The 19,614-nt window shown below is 35.5% G+C and overlaps 1 protein-coding gene across 8 annotated transcripts in view; it reads right to left on the bottom strand.

Annotated features, from left to right (window-relative positions):
- Positions 1 to 19,614, bottom strand: part of dlgap2a (discs, large (Drosophila) homolog-associated protein 2a) — a 120,927-nt gene that overhangs the window by 42,236 nt on the left and 59,077 nt on the right. The gene's annotated exons all lie outside the window — the stretch shown is intronic.

Genomic DNA, 19,614 nt, shown 5'->3' with positions numbered 1-19,614 from the left:
CTTAACCCCCAGAAGGCTCTGCAATAAACCACAATGTTACATTTCTGAATCTGAGGGGTGACACTGACAGGGCCAGAATGGTTCTGGTCTCATTGGAGATGTAATAGTCTTACAGCAGCCTGTTGTTGCTTATTTCTCCTTCATCCAAATCCAACACAACTGCAGCGAAATATCTGGAGACAACAACAGAAGAGAAGCAGATTGCAGACTGAAATTAAAAGCTTTATCTTTTACACTTTGCTTTTAAAAGAGACAACAGAGTGTTTCTAAACCTAGTCAACAGTGCTTTTCTAAACCCAGTGGACTAAATCAGCCACAAGAATATCACCTTGAGAGAGGCAGACCCTCCCTAATACACTGTAGAGAGCACAGAAACTTGCACACGTCAATCCAGCTGCTGACAACATATGCCATGTATTTGATGCTATTATATCTTGCCTGAATTTCAAACATATTAGGCAAGAAGAAAATTACAAAAAGAAATGTTTAATGTAATAATAACAACTTAACAGTAAATAACATGGATTATGTTAAGTCATATATGACCAAAAGTAGTTTATTCAGTAATCACTCTGACATAGTCATGTTGATCAATTCATTACAAAAGAACCAGCTCGTAAGAGTCATTTGTATATGGATCTGACTACACTGGTGGCTTGGCATATTTGCTGGTCGATGAAAACTAGTTCTCAGTTCTGAAACCTACAAATAAAACCCAAAAAATTTTAATAGCATGAATTTCAGTGCAATTGGCTGTTGCATATTTAAAAACTACTTACTGGGGTTAACTTGTTTGAAAATAAGGTCTGTTTTCCAATTGTCTCGTTCCTGTGGTGGATGGACAGTGCCTTTGGTGTCAGTAAGTGTTCAGAGGAGGTCATTTGAGGCTCTAGAGATTTATGTGAGTGTTATGGCACTGCTCACCGATGCTCTACAGCCTGAAGCACTTCCTGTCACCTTATCTTATGATTTCAGTATTCATACCCTGGACCATCCCTGCTGAATAAATACGGCTCACTGCAGCATCCTGCATACTAACAGCATGAGTGCAATCAGCTACAGGCGCCTTTACGTCTCTCCCTCTTTCCTTGTCTCTCTGCAGGGGGCAGCAGGTAGAAGCTTTATTTTGCTGACTCTGTCGCTACAGCAGTGCTAGTGAAGACAAATGATCCATCCACCACATTAACACCAGAGAAAGGTGGCAGACCTGATGGAACTGCTAAACTGCACCATGACATCAGCTCTGACAAACTAGTGAGCAGCTTCCTAACCATCACGGATCCTCATAAGGGTATTGAATCTTTTAACTCTCGACTTAGATGTCAGCATCAGTAATAATGAGCATAAAAGTATATGACATAAACAGACGAACAAAATATGTAAAACAGTATTTTTTACTACACCTTTAGTTTAGAGATATTTCATATTATGTAATATCTATCTATCTATCTATCTATCTATCTATCTTAATCTAAAATTGTATTATATAATATATAAGAGGTATAAATGATATGAGATTTCTGTATTTAAATTTTTTTGTACATGCACACACACACACACACACACACACACACACACAGTATATATAATATTCAGTATATAATATTCTGAAATTAATGCTAAAATTCAAATAAAATGTATATTTTTAAGGAAAAACTTTACAATATTAGTACTGGCATATACTGTATCTATAACTAATTGTAAACATCTTGGACCTCATAGCAATGCATTCTGGGAGTACATGCGATGCTGCTTTAAAATTAGCCTAAAACGAGATATTTAACGAGGCAGAATAACTGTGTGTAAAAAAACATACGAAAGCAGGAAATATGGATCTTTTGTCACTTCAACATGCTTCATTAAGCAGAATGTTCCCACAATGTTCTACTTTGTTCCAGCTTGACAATTAATCCTCCAATTAATCACCCCCCTCCAAAGTGATTGCCACAGCAGTCCTCTTCTTTTCTCTAAAACAATCTCTCTTTATTTTATGAACTCACTTTTACAGAGCAAGGACATCGTTCTCACCTACCCATGAGAGAGAAAGAGATTCCTGGAGTCTGATAAGCCTAGTGAATTCCTGTTAAATGCTTATCGTAAAGGAGTGAATTAGCATTGCGGTGACGAGGGCTATTATCTGTGCCTGGTTCTTCTCAGAGTGGTAAAACATGCTTATCCCAGCAGTCTAAAGACAAATATTTGGCATAAAGATAGGTTGAATGGAAAGATGATAGAAGAGTTTAAGACACCATTTGTAAATATCAATAAATCTTTCTTATACTATTGCTTCCAACTGACAGCGATTTGCAGTGACAAAGCATCTAAATGTCATTCATTTTCAATTAAAGTTGGTGATTTCTGGATTTCTAATAAGATTGTTGCCCATGAGATTAATTTAATTAATCAGCATAACATACATACTTTTAATTGGTTATATCAGTTGTTGAATAAAAATGTAAAAACATTTTAAATGTGTCTTTGTAAAATGCAGGGTAGTATTGCACTTCTTAATACTGCTGCAGCAGAATCTGAGAGGTGAAATGTGTTTCATAAATCATGACGCTAAACCTGCAGCTGGTGGGTCCATACAATGAAGCTGGCCTGAAAGTGTCTGAACACAGAACTACTGTATGCAAAAAGAACACAGAACAGCTTGCTATAGGAAATCCTTCAGGAGTAACCAGTTTATGTAACATTCAAAGACAGACTCACAGCAAGTCTTTAAAAAAAGAAAAAAGAAAACAGTTCAAATAAAATTTGCAGTTGCCACAGTAACTGGTACTTAATCAGTCTCCAGCTGTGTCATGTGACAGAAACAGTTTTAGATCTTTGCAGAAATGCTGTCAATTCATGAAGTATTAAAGACACGATGGTAGTGAAGTCAGAACGCATAAGAGTGTTGTTGTACAGCTTCATAAACGGCACCTATTGTACCATACTGCATATTAGTTTCAACCCAAAAACATGCAAAGACTCCCTATCTCAGCTGCTTCTTTTCTGTTTCCTAATATTAAACAATCAAGTCACAATACCACAGTTGGGTAAATCCTACTATGAGGTCATGGTCTAATTCCCAATAGTACTGTAACTGTAGACACTGTTATTTACTTGGCAGTCTATGGGACAGTCACAGGCCTCCCGGTTTTCATCCAAAATATCTTAAATTGTGTTCCGAAGACGAACAGAGCTTTTACGGGTTTGGAACGACATGGGGGTAAGTGATTAATGACAAAATTTTCATTTTGGGGTGGAGTATCCCTTTAAAGCTCTCTAAAAGCTACTTATATTGTGTTAGCACTTTTTAGGACCACGGACAGCTCCTTAACATTCAAGCACTTTTACACAACAACCAATTCAAATAAATGTATTGAACATAATTCAATTAAAATACAGAATTCTGCAGCCATACAAAATGTCCAAGTATTGTCAATTTATATTCACCACAGACCCTCTTTTACTCATGAATTGAAAAACCCTTGGTGAATTTTACATTTTAAATGTTCTTTCTGGTTTTGACATCATGGCTGCAACACTCTTTAGACTGGGATGAAGAATATTAAACGCCGTTCACACCAAGTATTTTAACTACAGTGACAACTATATTATCTTCCACACAAGTGGACAACAACTGTCTGTTATGAGCTTGCACTGTAGTTATGTAGTCTGGTGCTTTAAATGCTTTTGCTCTTTAAAGCCAGATGGATTCTGATTGGCTTCTGGTTGAAAAATTGTTCAAAAAATTGATTCTAATGATATTGTTTCTCTATGTCGTTATTGTTATAGTGATATAGTGATGTGGACCTGCCTATTTTCAAGGAACAAGAACGATTAGCAAAACTTTATAGTTACAGTTATTGTTGTCATCCTTGGTATTTATGGTTCAGGTTTAGAGGATCAATGAACTAATAGCACTGCTAGATGTTTTAATGCATCTAACATTTACACTCTATTAAAATAATCAAATTAATAGAGAGCAAAAAGAGATTAAGAGATAAACAGCCCTGGTCTCAATCAGAAGATTTACCAAATTAAAATGGTCAAATATGTACAAAACATCTAGTATGCTACAATGAAATATGTTACTGTTTATATTGCTTGCAAACCGTTTTATGGCATCAAAACACACTGTTACATTTGACTAGACATAACTGGAGAAAAATAGATGCTGTGTTTGCCATGCTGTCATATGACATCAGTTGCATCGCGTCACCAGCAGGATCCTCTCCTGTAGCCTCATGCAAGTGCTAAAGTTTCCATCGTAGGTGCACTTCAGAATCACTCCATAAGTAGAAGGTCATTTGGATACTTTTCTCCATTCTTTTACAAGTATTGTGAATTTGAACATACTTCTTTTGTCACATACTGTTTTTCACCTACAATATAGTATGCAAGTATGCGGTTTCAGATGCAGCCATATTTATTGTTGCTGCAGCTGTGTGTTGAGAAAAAAGGTCAAAGGTCAAAGTCATCACGCCAGCATCATCTCTGTTTGTGTGCCTGCTGGATTCTTGTGCATACTTAAACAAATACAGACGCACAAACAAAGGTACACACAAGCAAACAACACGCATACAAACAAACAAGGTTGCACATCAGCAAACAGGAAAAAGTAAACACACACACAAACATACTATAACAGAGTTTATATTTGTACCTGGAGGTAATGTGAAATCTTGTTAGATTAAGTGCCTTGTCTGTTTTACTGCCTGTTTACTGACACAAAGTTCAAGACAACACAATTGACCTTAACCTCAGAACGACACTAAACCAATCACAACAAAGAGAATTTACACCCTAAACCAATCATAATGAAAACAACTGAACACCAAACCCACAAATGCAAAGAGACTCTCCAGAACACAACAAACACAGTGCACAAACTCTGCTCCATCTAAGCTGTGCAAAGGCAAAGGACTGTCAGTACACTGAACTGAATTTATCTGTGTAATTTTAGATTTCTAGATCCAGCAACCTTTTCATAAAGGCTCCCAAAGGGTAAAAACAACCACCATAACACAGAACTGATGATTCACCAAGCACTTAGGGGCAACCTTATGACGCTTCTTTTTAAAATGAATCTTTAATTCATTATTTATTAAAAACACACACACACACATACACATTTATTAAACCTCAGAGTTACACACTCTTTGAAGTGAATGTACTGGTTTTATCTGGTATGTTGTGTTTCCTGCAGAGGAAGCTGTCATAACATTGTACTGCTTGCTATACAGAAGCAGTTTAGCTGAATTTTCAAGGGGGCTGAAGATGAGAGCAGAATCCACTTTTACTCCGTTTCAGTGACAACTTTTTACAAGAGAAGGAAAGGCTTTAACAGTTTATTAAGTAAATGTAAAAGCAAACACATAGCTTTTCACTTCACAAGTGGTTAACTGATGGATTGGAGTCATGTGGATTAATTGTGGATTATTGTGATGTTTTTATCAGTTGTTTTGACTCTCATTCTGACGGCACCCATTCACTGCCGAGGATCCATTGGTGAGCAAGTGATGTAATGCTAAATTTCTTTAAATCTGTTCTGATGAAGAAACATACTCATCTACATTGTGAATGGCCCGAGGATGAGTGAATTTTAAGCAAATTAAACTATGCCTTTAAATAATTATTTTAATTATTTTAATAAGCTGAAGTTCATTTAAACATTTCATTGTCCCTTCAACATAAAAATGTATTAAGCAAAACAAAAATATGACTCTCTATATCACTAATGACTATTTTAATGGCTTTGCAATGCAAGCATCAAAACAAAATCTGTAAATACATTAATAAGGTACTATTATGCATGTTATTATAGACCGGGCTAAAAATGCAACACTCAATTACACACAATATGCAACAGGGTCCCTCTAGCCATCAAGGGTCCTTGAAAAGCTTGATAAAAGGTGAAGACCCTGTATTATAAATTTAGTGTGGTTCAGTTCATAATTGACATGCTTGAATGACCACGACTCAAGACACCCCCACACATGATACTCAATACAGACACACATTTAACCAGTGCATCTGTCATTAGCTAGCAGTTCGAATGCAGGCCAGATGAAAGGAAAAGGCTGATGAGACTCATCCTCTCAGAGTTTGAGAGTCACTATAATCAGACAGGAGCTCACATCTGAATCTTTTCTGACAGTGTGCCTATCTGACTCAGGGTGAATTTAGATGTCATTTGCTGACTTTGGTAATTACAAAACATCTGCTGGCCTCTACCAGGCTGATTAAAGTCTCTCTGATGTCATTTTCACCCTCATTTGCATTTTTAACACCAAGGCCAACTGAAAACCCATGACCTCACTTACTGTCTAATTATGTTCACCCTTTAAAGTCGTTACTGGCCTTTAATAAAATATTGACTTTCACAAGTTGGGTGTGTAGACAGTATCTATCTATCTATCTTACTGTTCAAAGTAAGATTTTTGGAAGAAAAAAAAGAATAGATTTATTCAGCAAGGATGCATTAAATTCATTAGAAGTGAGAGTAAAGATGTATAATTTTAGGGTTTTATTTCAAATAAATGCTGTTCTTTTGTTCTTTTCTCTCCATCAAAGAATCCTGAGAAAATGTGTCATGGTTTCCGAAAATATTAAGCAACACAACGGTTTTCAGCATTAATAATAATACATATTTCTTAAACACCAAATCAGCATATTAGAATGATTTCGGAAGGATTGTGTGACACTGAAACTGGAGTAATGGCTGCTGAAAAATTAGCTTTGCCATCAAGAATAGAGTACATTTTCACATATAGAAAAACAGTTGTTTTAAAATATAATATTTCCCATTATTACAGTTTTTACAATATTTTTTGATCAAATAAATGTGGACTTAATGAGTAAAAACATTTAAAAAAATCTTTCAGGCCTCAAGTTTTCTATATACTAACTTTCAAAACTCCTTCAGGATACAGTTTTGTGTTAAATGTAATTTTCTTTATTATAATTAATGACTTGAAATCAATTTCACACATACAGTATTTAAAAGCTATGAAAAAATATGAATTTAACTTTTAAAGTTATATTTTTAAAATACATATATTGGAAAGATCTGATTACTAAATAGCTGCTCATTCATCAAAACTGCTGAGATACATGAATGGCTCTAAGGATGTAGCCCCACACAAACATTTCTTACTGATTACTGTGGGTGTACTTGTATTACCAGCAAATATATTAATCATGACTCCCACCACGGTCAATTTAACACAACTTAATACTTAATTATATTTGTCCTGTCATATTTTATGCTGGGTGAATCTGAAAACTGGATGCTAGAATTAAATTAATACTGGTTTGTGTGAAGTCAACCCCCTTTTTAGGGCAAGAGCGACAGGAAAGCAGAGAGAGAGAGCAGTGAGAGACAGACCCTCAGCTCAAACATAGATCCTCATGAACGGAAAGCCCTGAATCTATGAAGCCCTGATAGCACAGACAAAAATCAGATGGATGCCGACACCATAAGAAGAGGTGAAAATGGTTTCTAACAAATCAGACTATAGCATCTGAGGTCATACAGACAATGATGCATGACTTCATCTTCCTTTATCAAAAGCATATGATTGTATTGGCTGTGGAAAAAAGACTGTACAATTTATGGCTTTATTTATTGACTGTGTGTGTTCCTGCTGATGACTTTATCTCTCATAGTCGGCCTGTGGTCTGCGGTTCAGGTCCCGCAGGGGTCAAACACTCTAAGGGCCTTTGGATCAGACAATACTTGCAGACACACACACACACCAAATGAAGCCTTACATGTATAAGCACAGACACACACACACTGAAGGCCCTGGTCTGTTGTTACCGCAGGACATTTTTTTTTTTTGTCTTTGATAATCACCTGGCTGACAGCAAAATGCTGAAAGCAAAATGCAGAGGTCAGACTGAGGAGGAACACACATACACTCACTGATAAATTCACATGCACTTAATTTAAAAGCATTTAAGTTCATTTCAGAGCCCTATGAGATGTCTTGAAAAAATGGATAATAAAATACAGATTTGTTTTACCACTTTCATTGTCTAAAAGGACCAACAAATAGTAAAAGAAAAAAAAAGACAAATAAGTAAGCAGGAAAGTACAAACTGACTTCATTCAAAGACTTTCCTAAGAGATAGTTTACTAATGTTCAAAAATGCAAGTCTGAGCATTTACATAACTGGAGAAACTTGCATATAATGAGAAAGAAAGGTTTATAAACTATAAACTTCAAAAGGTCTCTGAGTTTTCAAAGCCTTATGAGTATTTTCGGAATATTAGTGGATTCACATTTAAAATTTGGCGATATTAACAAGAAGGTTTAAATCTTTTAGTGCTGATCAATAACGAGAACTGTAGATTAAACTAAGGAAAGGGGAAAAAAGATGAAATGCAGATGCAGATACTAATAGAGATGTAACACTATTAAAATTCTGGTCGATATTGATAAGCTGTTAACATGTTAAATATCTAGTAACATGTTTGCTAATGAGAATCATTTTATGTTTATCTCCAATTATTGAGGCTCTTGCTCTCAAACCTTATGAGTGGGAAACTAGATAAGAGACTATTGTGCTATGAAAGATGGAGAGAAGCAAGTGCGAGATCAGGGCAAAGAGCAGCGAACTTTATGAGCAATGAGAATTATTTTTCATTTTAGCCAAGTGACTTTTCCATTTGTAATACAGGGCAGATCTCCCTAGAGCAGCCCAGGGTTAACTGCCTTGCTTCGAGGCACTTTGGTGGTACAACATCTCATGAATCTACTCTCATGGGGTCTGACCTGCAACCTTTGATTTATGTACCTAAATCTTTAACTACAAAGCTATAGTAATGTGTGTGTGTTTTTAAGAACCTCTTGTATATGCTATAGACACCTACCACACTTCTCGTTCCCTTGTCTCTGGTACAGTTTGAAATAACTATATCTTTAGAAATGACTGGTTGAAACTGGTTCTGTGGGCACCCAATTGCTGAGAAGCATATCCTGTACGTCTCTCAGGAGAAACTGAAAGAAACAAAGTTTATTCCAAGACGAAGTGAAGCATGGGCATAAAAGTCTGTCTGTGTGGGTGAGTGCAGACTGTTGGACATCATCGCTCAAATAAACCTCTCCAACAGTTTCCACGTGTCCTGACTATTTCCAAAAATCTCCTATATTTAAAGTACAAGTATAAGCAATAACTCAACAATCTGTCATAAGATGCTAATAAGATACAACAAGTTAACTTATAATACCAATAATGCAATACTTGTTTTATTTGTTCAAAAATACAATAAAAAAAGCAATATTCTAAAATTTAATTACATTTAAAAATAACAATCTTCTATTTAAATATACTTTAAAATCGAATTTATTACTGTGATTGCTTTCTGAGATCTTTCAGAAAGCATTCTAACATGCTGAAACATTATTATCAATGTTGAAGCAGTGATACAATTTTTGTGTCTATATGTATATGTATTCTGCACTATGAGAACTCACAGTATTTAATCACTAATATAAGACAGGCAAAAGTTATTAAGAGTTCTGAATTTTGAGCATGCCACTGAAGTTGCCTGTGGAGCTGAAATCACTGTTGCAGAACTGTTGATGGAGTCCCTGTATGAGCTGAACTCTAAGTGTGTCCTGCAGCCAGGACTTATTAGAGTAATTGGCTCTCTGTATCTGAATATCTAAAGGGATCCTGTGTGATCCCCGTTGGGCTCCAGAAAAGCACAGGGTTCCTGTTCACCATTAAAAATTAGTTTAGACGGATAACAATACCGTACCAATTGCCAGCCATGTCTATGCAATTTCAAACATAAAGAGTCATTGTTACAATGTTCAGGAGACTCCGAAAGCACTATTCAAGTGTAACACCAAAGCTGGTCTGGTATTTTCCCCCTATTTTGTCAACTGGGTTTTGTCAAGATACAGAAAAACATAACAGTCGCCAAAAAAAAACTGATTATGGGTTCCAGTAACATCCTTATGTCATTTAAACTGCGTATGGCCATCAGTCATTTTACACATTAATTAACTGGGATCATTCTTCCGCCTCCCTTTTTCTCCTTGGTAAACAAGATTGACTCATATGGCGAAACACTAAGAATGTGGTACTTGCAGTCGGCGATGACAAATGTATTCCATGAACAAAAGCAATCAATAACAGGGAGTTTACAGAGAGAATGAATAGAATTCAACTGGTCATGTGATTTCAACATAACAGCCTCAACGAGGCGACCCGCTCCATCTTAAATACATTACTGATATGACTGGAGTCTTAATCTCATGTGAGAGTACATCATTTGAAACAATTTTCAAATGACTTAAAGGGATATTTCTCGCAAAAATGAAAATTCGTCATGGTAATCTCGTGAACACACGTCGAAGACTACAGTAACACAAAAGAGAAGAACTGTTGAATAAATTTGTTACTTTTGTTTTCTTTGTGCACAAAAAGTATTCTTGTAGCTTTATAAAATTATGGTTGAACCACTATATGTCACATGGACTATTTTAACGATGACCTTACTACCTTTCTGGCCCTTGTACATGGTAGTTGCATTGCCATCTATGGAGGGTCAGAAAGCTCTCAGATTTCATCAAAGATATCTTCATTTGTGTTCCAATGATGAACGAAGGTCTTACAGGTTTGGAACAACATGAAGGTAAGTTATTAATGACAGAATTTTGATTTTTGGATAAACTATTCCTTTAATTTTTTTTTGTGTAAAAGCTTTAAGGGGGGGGGGGGGTGACTGTGCCCCTTTAAACAGGTTTAAAAATTTTAATAAACTGTAGACAAGAATAAAAAGTGCATCAAGTTAAGGCTAAATAAAAAAATCACTGCCTCTGTATTGCAAGTTACAACCAGTGCTATTGGCCAAACAGATTTTTAATACTGACCGCTATACTCAAGGGGCATTAATCTGTTATCGACACTTAAAACATGTCCCATCAGGCTTCACTCTTTGTGGACAACAAACGTCATTTGTATGGTGGCCTCTGTGTGACATTTGTCACAGTGGCACCGCAGCACTGATTGCATTGGGGATCCCAGAACTGTCCTGATCCAGTCCCAAGACTTCATCTCTATAGCTCCGAAAATTACACCAGAAAACCCTTGAGGGGAAAGTAAACATTTAAAATAGGTGGTAAATACGTGCTTGTGCAGGCAGTTTGGGGTCACATTCAAAACTACAGCAAATGCATGATAATACAATACAATATAATATATAAAAACTTTTTTAATAGTTATTTTTACTTTACATTTAATTTCTATTTTATTCATATGCGCAGGCACACAATACTAGTATCACATCTTATATAATTCCACCCAAATGTAATTTTTATTCTTGTTCTATAAAACTGAAATCTTTTAAAAGTTACTGCAGTGAGTGTCTCTGAAGGTTCCTTGAAGCTGCATGTCTCTTAGGGCCGAGATAGCATCAACTCTCTCTCTACAACACGTCACCTTCAGTTGGCCTCAAAAACAAACCTCAATCCACTCATGCAGGCATGTCAAGCAGCAGCGTAGGGGCTGAGAGATCGATGTCTGAGATGCATCTGTAATCTACATCTCACCGTGTGGGACAGATATGTCTCAGCAGAGTACAGAGCTGGATAGATTCAATTACAGGAACAGCACTGAGGAAAAACAGCTGTCTAGCTAGTATGGCCTAAATCTGGTTAAATACCATTAGACGGCACAACTGGAAAGGTCACTGATAGAGAATGTCAGAGAGCGTCTCCAATCTCTGATGTATTAGACAGTGAAAAATGCACCATGAGAAGAAAATCTTTCTCCCTATTTCTTTCAAGTTTTATTTACTTCTCTGTATAAAAGCTGAAAAAAGGCCTGAATAACGAGATGATTTTTGAAGGTTATCATCAATAATGATTAAAGATGCATTGATATTAAAATTCTGGCCAAAACCAACACATTATAATGATGATCAGTTAATGGACGATATTAAATTCTACACTACTTTGTCAAAATAAATTAAAATAAACAGAGTTTGGGTTCCTTTCCACTGTCACCTTTGTCTTGCTTAGTTTAAAAGACACTTCATATTCAGCAATATTATTACCTTGACTGCACTGACACTATCAAATGAGAACAAAACCTGAACTGAACTGAACAATGACACTATTGTCTTCTGCTTATTTAATAGCTGAAACAAATTTCAATCAACATTAAACTGACACAAGCTAAATAACGACACTACTTTGTTCAGGAGAGCTGCTTATAATTGAATTGAACTCATTTCATAATGAATGAACTTTACACAGTTATTGAACTGGACTGAAACAACACTGAACTGACTGGAGATACATAATGATACTAGTGTCTTGCCACAGCTGCGTTATAGCAAAATTTGGATTTACCTCATATTTGAAGTTTGCATCACTGATTCTTTTACTTTCCTGTTAAATACTAAGAAGCTGATTTAAAACAATCTCTAAGTGCTCATAAAAATAACGGTGACTTGACTTTACTTAAATTTAATTATCACAGCATTATAATGTACAGTATAAAAATATAATTTGCTAAGGATTAACCAAAACAAAATCTCTAACATAACCAACATGACTCAGATGCACTGAGAATCACTAGTTGCAGTGATTTAATACAACGCTTCAATAAGAGCACAGACTCTGGTCTCAGAGTGAAGAGGTTTCATGAGGGCATCCCTAACAACACAACTGACAATCCCTTGGTGTATGAGCTACATGTGGGTGGCCTTCAGCCATCATCAGTTTCCATGGCAATGGAGTACCGGTGGGCAAAAATCTAAATCAGATCTCAAGGAAATAGAGATGCTTGAAGCGAGTGAAAGAAAAGTATAGTTGATGTTGAATGCACATGCCACTGGCACACCAGACTGCTGTAGGAACTCTGTACTACTGTAGCAGAAGCATGTTACTCATTTCTGACTTCAACTTGCCACAGTATTTCAGCAAGCTGTACTTGTTCTTTCTTTTGAGACCAAGCTTAACTCTCTCAGCTTTATCTGTGACGTATTCGAATTAAGTCTGCTTCAATATAAATATGCCCTAACGCTAGAAAATTATGTAAAGCCAGCCAATCTAACTTTTGATATTTCAGATGGATTTTACTGTTTTGTGTCAGATGCTGAGATTATTGCAAGTGACAATACAGTATCTGCAATAAATATGGGCATTGCTAATACATATTGCTATTATAAAAAACATTTTGCTAATAAATTAAACGATCATGAACTGCCTTTTTAAAAATGTTGTACTGTTCTCTAAAGTCCACTTATAATGTTATCAAGATTTTAATAATTTAGTAGTAAAAGGCTATTTTCTGTCCTGTTTCTAACCTCCTCTTTTGTGTGATGTTTTTGAATATTTTTTTCTGATTGTAGACTTGGAAGTAAATGTTATGCTGCTATGATTGGCTAACAGTTTATGTTTGACAACCCATATTCCACATAGATGGATGCTGCTGTGATTTAGGTTAAAAACTTATAAATACTCAGTACATATCAAATGATCTCTAATAACAGACAAAGCAATAGTGATCATGTAATGAAAACAGTTACTCACACTTGTGTGTTGCTTGCGACATTACTGTCGGATCCAATATAGTCAGCACAGCATCGTCTTTTAGTTTTAGTCTTTCAGAAAATCCTGTGTTGATTTGTGCCTTGTTTTTAAACAAATCAAATTAATCAAAAATTAATCAAATACAGTTTATAGTTTGGTTTCTGCATAGACCTGATTTGCTGCTCTCATTATTTACACTACATGCATGAATCAGTGGGCATAAAGTAGAACATTCCACAACCTGTCGTTTTGACTGGATTCAACAGAAGCTGTTTTTAGACTAACCAGAAGGTTGTGCATTCTGAAACTTAGAGAATATTTTTATAGCACAAGGGAATTTTCCATTTCTCAGTTCATGAACCCTTTAAATATATTTAATAATATATTTTAGATTAATTTTATCTGCTTAAATTTCCCTAATATTTGGGCAATTTTTTATTGTCTCTAAGTAGAATTTGCAATATATTATGGCATTTGAAGGTTTAAACGTTGGTTTGGTTGTGTGGAATACTGGTACAATAAAGTACAGGTACTAAAAATGTAAAATAGCCTGATAATATTAGGTACCTGTCAACATTGTGCTGCTATTTAGCACAGTTCTGCAGTGCAGACGTGTGACGTGAAGCATGTAAACAAATGTATGGTTCAAAGCTGTACATCTATCAAGCCATTTCTATTAAGAACATACATTAAATGCACTGTCAATTCAAATAAATTAAACAAGTTCAGTAAAAAATGTGGTCAAAACAAGGGGTCAGAGCAACTGAATTACACACAGCTTATATACAGCAAGAGAGACTTTCAGTGACATTTTACAGAGGTGACTTTGCTTTTACTCAGACATGCTCCACACCTTTAATGATCTGTGAATGTTCTCTAACGCTCCTGGATTCACATCCATATTCTAGAGATATTCGTATCTTTTCATTTTCATTCTCCTGTGCAATGCATGGAAACTGTGACTAAACCGCAGGAAATGAATGCAAGTTGAACGCAAGGTGAACCTACAATATTACAATATGATATATTTTGTGTATGCCTATTTCAAAATATTAAAATTTATATTCAAACACGTATCTCTGTCTCTCTCTCTGACCTTGCACACTCAACTGTGACAGTCATGCATCTACACAAATCTGTTAGCAAATCATTTCAAAACCGAAAATCACACCTTCACATCACATATCATTTTGATGATAGCAACAGTATTTTTCAGGTGCTTGTTATAAGATACTGTACTCTATATTACCTACTGTACCTACCTATAAAAATAGGTACCTACCTATAAAAAATACCTATTTTTATCACATCTTCTGATCTTCCAAATTATTATTCTAACAAATCTTTTAATTACAACCATTATTCATATTTTTGCTCATTGTCTGCTTGATTCTACATGCATCAGTAAGACAGCTCAACAGGAGTGCAGAGATTGAGAGATCTCCCAGAGACTACAGACAAAGAACTATGCAGTTAAAAGCCGGTACAGAATATAAACGTCTTAAATAGATTAGTAAAAGTCGAGGTTTGCTGTAAAAGCTGTAAAACTGCTCCATAAGACAAAGCTTAGCCTACAAACACATGGGTTTATGGTCAGACGTATTCCAGATCTTGATCTTAGTCCCTAGTTTGTCTTTGGCAGACATCCTGTCCATCTCCCATCTAATCAATGTAAATGGATTTTTGAAATTAAAAATCTATGCTGTCCAATTCCATGTGAGTTGATGTTTCTCCCCACATAGGGACTGTGCATTAGCATGTAATGTCATTACAAATAGCTGTGGGGCAGGAACTGACTGACGGGATGGTCGGGACCTGCTCAGACAGAGTGAGGACAGGACAGACACCAGACCACTCTCCACCTCCTTATTACTTGTCTGCATGGTGGCTAACGAGAATGCCAGATTTGATCCTCATCACGGGGGATTCACCACATTATGACAAGATACTAATGTCCATTACTGCCAACTGTCCTCTGTGGAAGACTGGACATTTGACACTGTATGTGGTTTAATTTTGTGAATCTTAACATCACAAGAGTAAGGAGCCGTTCCAATAGGATACATTTTTATATTCTTGTACATGTCAGTTGCATTGCTGTCTATGCAGGGTTAGAAAGCCCTTGTATTTCATTAAAAAAAAAAATCGTAATTTGTCTTCCGAAGATGAATGAAGGTCTAACAGGTTTGGAATGACATGAGGGTGAGTAATTAATGACAGAATTTTATTTTTTGGGTGAACTATCCCTTTCACAATCCATAAAAATTTAATATTTTAACATTTCAGAAAAAATATTGCCTATATTGCCCCACCAACTCAGCAAGCAACATGCATCAGCTGCATAACATTCCTGAATGAATCAGCAATTTTGAACAAATCTGTTAAGTCAATGATTCAATGACTCACTCATGAAAACTGTCATGTTTCATTCCCAAATAAACATATCAAATGCGCTTTTAAATGTTCAATGACTCACTCATAAAGAGCTTTTTCCATTACTGAACGGATCAGTTAAATCAATGATTCATAAAGACGTGTATTTGTATTTGTGTATAAAAATATTTGATCACACTTACCAGTTATTAGTTTGATAGCATAAATATCTGTGTTTGCTAGTTTTTTGCTATATATGCAAGACAAAAAAATATCATATCAGGAAGTTAGTGTCAAGCCTTGAGTGCCAACTTGTTTTCCTGCCAATAAATTCAATAAATGGCCCTGTGGTTCACACGCACAGAGAGTGTGAACCAGCTCTGGAGCAGGGTCAGGATAAAAACCTTGTTTACAGTATAGATACTCGTCTCCCTTGGCAACACAGCGGGCTAGAATTCTGCCAACACAACAAAAAAGCAGAGTGAGGAGACATAAATAAAAAAAAGATGAAAAATAAGACTCTGGCTTTAATTGAGTTCTCTCTCTCTCTCTCTCTCTCTCTCTCTCTCTCTCTCTCAAACACACACACACACACAGACACACACACATACCCATGGCACCACACAAGCCCTCTTTCTGAGTAAATGATTCTACTTGCCTCTCAATATTCTAAAATCACTCGAGCAGAAGCATCTGTGAAATCTAGTTGGACTCTTGTGAATCGATTTCAAACATGATGCTCACTGAAGTGAATAAACATTTTCCATACAGACATTACAGGCTGATGCTTCTTTCTCATACTGTGTTTGATCACTCTCATGTAACAAAGGAAAACAATTTACATCAGAGAACATTAAATAACTACAGCGGGGACTATAGTAACATGTTCATTTAAATATTTAATTCTCATCTAGCAGTTTTAATTTCCTTTCTGATTGCTCTCTGTGGTTCATCAGGAAGCAAAGCTTAATGAAAGCATGATGTAATCATATACATTTAACAGCACTGCACTTCTAATGTGACTGTAGTGCCAACAGGTCAAATTCAATAAGGTTTTTTACAAGAGAGTGGTCAGGAATGAGGGATGAAATAAAGTCTGCCATTCTAATTGGATTGTGTTGTGTGATTTAATGTGGAAGTAATAAAGTCAGAGGCTCATTATAATTTCAATTAATATTACTAAATAAATATGGAAAAGTCAAACAAAATGTTTTGACTACGTAATGAGGCTTCATAACTGAATAAACAAATGGCACAAAGAAAATGGCTACAGTTTGAACCACATTAGGGTTGAACTGATAGCAAAACTTTGGCTTCAGTACAATACCCGCTTTTGTTTAGAAGCAAAATCAATACCTTAGGAAACAAATAAACAGTCTGAGCCAGCAATGAAATGAAACTCAGGGCTGTCAATATCATAATAACATCAGCCTGATTCGATAATGAAATGTCAAGTTAGCACGTTGACATATTCAATTCATTTTTTAGGATAGAAAACAAAATGTCTCTGGTTTTATCTATCTCTTAGATTTCTGAAAGACCACTGATTCTGTTTCTCAAACTGCATCAAAAAACATGGGAAATGCAAACACTGAATTCAATGTAAACTTGTGATAATAACTTTCCTCAAACTCAAAAGTAAAAGGGGTCATATGATGCGATTTCAAATTTTCCTTTCTCTTTGGAGTGTTACAAGCTCTTGGTGAATAAAGAAGATCTGTAAAGTAGCAAAGACTAAAGTCTCAAACCCAAAGAGATTTTCTTTATAAAAGTTGAGACTCAATAATGTATGAAACAATAATGTACAGTATGTGGAAAATAATGTGTTTTTTAACCTAAAAGTAGTAAACACATTTCATTGCACCAAATACACAAAATAATGTTCTTTTTAGCAGCATCATATGACCCCTTTAAAAAATTCACCTGAATTTGATTTTATATAAAGCTATAATGCTGTACTTTTTAAGTAACCACCTTAACCAAATAAACTCTAACACTAACATAAAGATCACAATCCACATTTTCTCATTGTCAGATTGTTGTTGTTTTTTTGCCATCCTATCAGACTGTAGTGCACTAAGATGCAGTGCTATGTCTATGTGTGTTTTCTCTGTTTCCGCAGATATAGATTTCTTCCAGCTGTTTAACTCTGACCCACGCAGGCTGTATGCCTGCCACCAGCCTCCAAAACGTCTCTGCTGCCACTTGGATGAAGTGCTGGTTTTGATGGCTGTTTGGATTCAAAGAGGTTGTGGCCTCCAGCTTGGCAAACTGTCATCCTGTATCTTGTTGCTTTTATGTTTTTAGTGTAGGGTATCAGAGTGAATCAGACAATTTAAGATTCGATCAGTTTGGTGTTTTATCAACCCAAAGAGCCAAATTCCACAAAGAGGCCCAGGATAACAAGACAACGTCATAAATCTGTCCACGATACCCTGAAGCAAGTCGACCAACTAGCAGCTTGTAACTGTATGTTTTCGATTTATCCAATAAAGTCTTATTTATATTGAAAAGAGAAGTATCCTGTTTTTTGTGCTTACAAGTTAATGTCTTAAACTGCCGATCTTGTTACTGTGCTAATTAATAGTGTTTTCACTATATTTTGGATTTTAATATCCATTGCAGAGTTGATATTATACAGCTCATTTAACGAAATGCTGGCCGATTCAGTTATCAGCCATAAAACAGTGATTCTGTCTAAATTAACTATAAAAGAAAACAAATAATTCCCTTTGAGCTAAACTGACCTATTTTCCTTGCATTAGAATAATCCAAAATCATCTTTTTCTTTTCCCTTTCCTCTTTCTTGAGAGGCTGCAAGGGCAAATATTCACAATATATTTATGATGATTAAAAAAAAAAATTGCCATTATTTTCATTTTGTCATTATTTGTAACTGAACAATATAAAACATTTTCACATTATATACATATAAAATATTCTATATATTAAATAGTTTTAGAAAATAGGTATGTAAATACTGCAAATTATTATCATGCATTACCATACTGATGCCAATTCATTTAGGCCATTTCAGTGCAAATAGATCAGCAAAAGGATTTTTTTCAAAATACTTAAATATTTCAGTCAGGCCTTCCAATTCATTTCAATTCAAAGTTTTCTATGATTCAGTAGTTTGGTCTTCATGATCACATGTCCACTGCAGCTTCATGTTCTTATCTGATAAGAGTGGAGTCCAGTATTGTCTTCAGTTGCTTATATTTGGCTTTAAGGTCCGACATGCAATATTAGTCATACAAGCAAAAACTGGAGAATGAACTGAATGAAAACTGCACTACAAAGAAAATGTCTTTTCCGTGAGCTGCTGGTACCACAATATCTTGCAGCACCAATGGAAACAGAGCCCTTAGATCTTCCTCTTTCCTCCACAGCAGAAACTAAACCTCCTGACTCACCATACTTAATCCACTGAACTGAAGCCACATGATTTACTTGTAAATGGCTGTACAAATTAATTGAAAATGTCCAGCTAATAAAATTATGTGGATATGCATGTATGCAAGGCTAAATTTGGAATGGAATACTAGCTTACTACTTTCTGAACGCTGCATTTTACTTATTTGTAAAAATATCATGTTTGGCAAACAAAGTGCTACACACAAAAAAAGTCTTGATAGTAAAAATTAAAACATGGTGTAACATTATTATTACTTTGAGGAGTACATTCCACTGA

The sequence above is a fragment of the Cyprinus carpio genome, chromosome B17 (assembly GCF_018340385.1).
Source record: "Cyprinus carpio isolate SPL01 chromosome B17, ASM1834038v1, whole genome shotgun sequence".
Classification (NCBI taxonomy): Eukaryota; Metazoa; Chordata; class Actinopteri; order Cypriniformes; family Cyprinidae; genus Cyprinus; species Cyprinus carpio.
The sequence above is the reverse complement of the archived record's forward strand: the minus strand, read 5'-3'. Positions and strand labels throughout refer to the sequence as shown.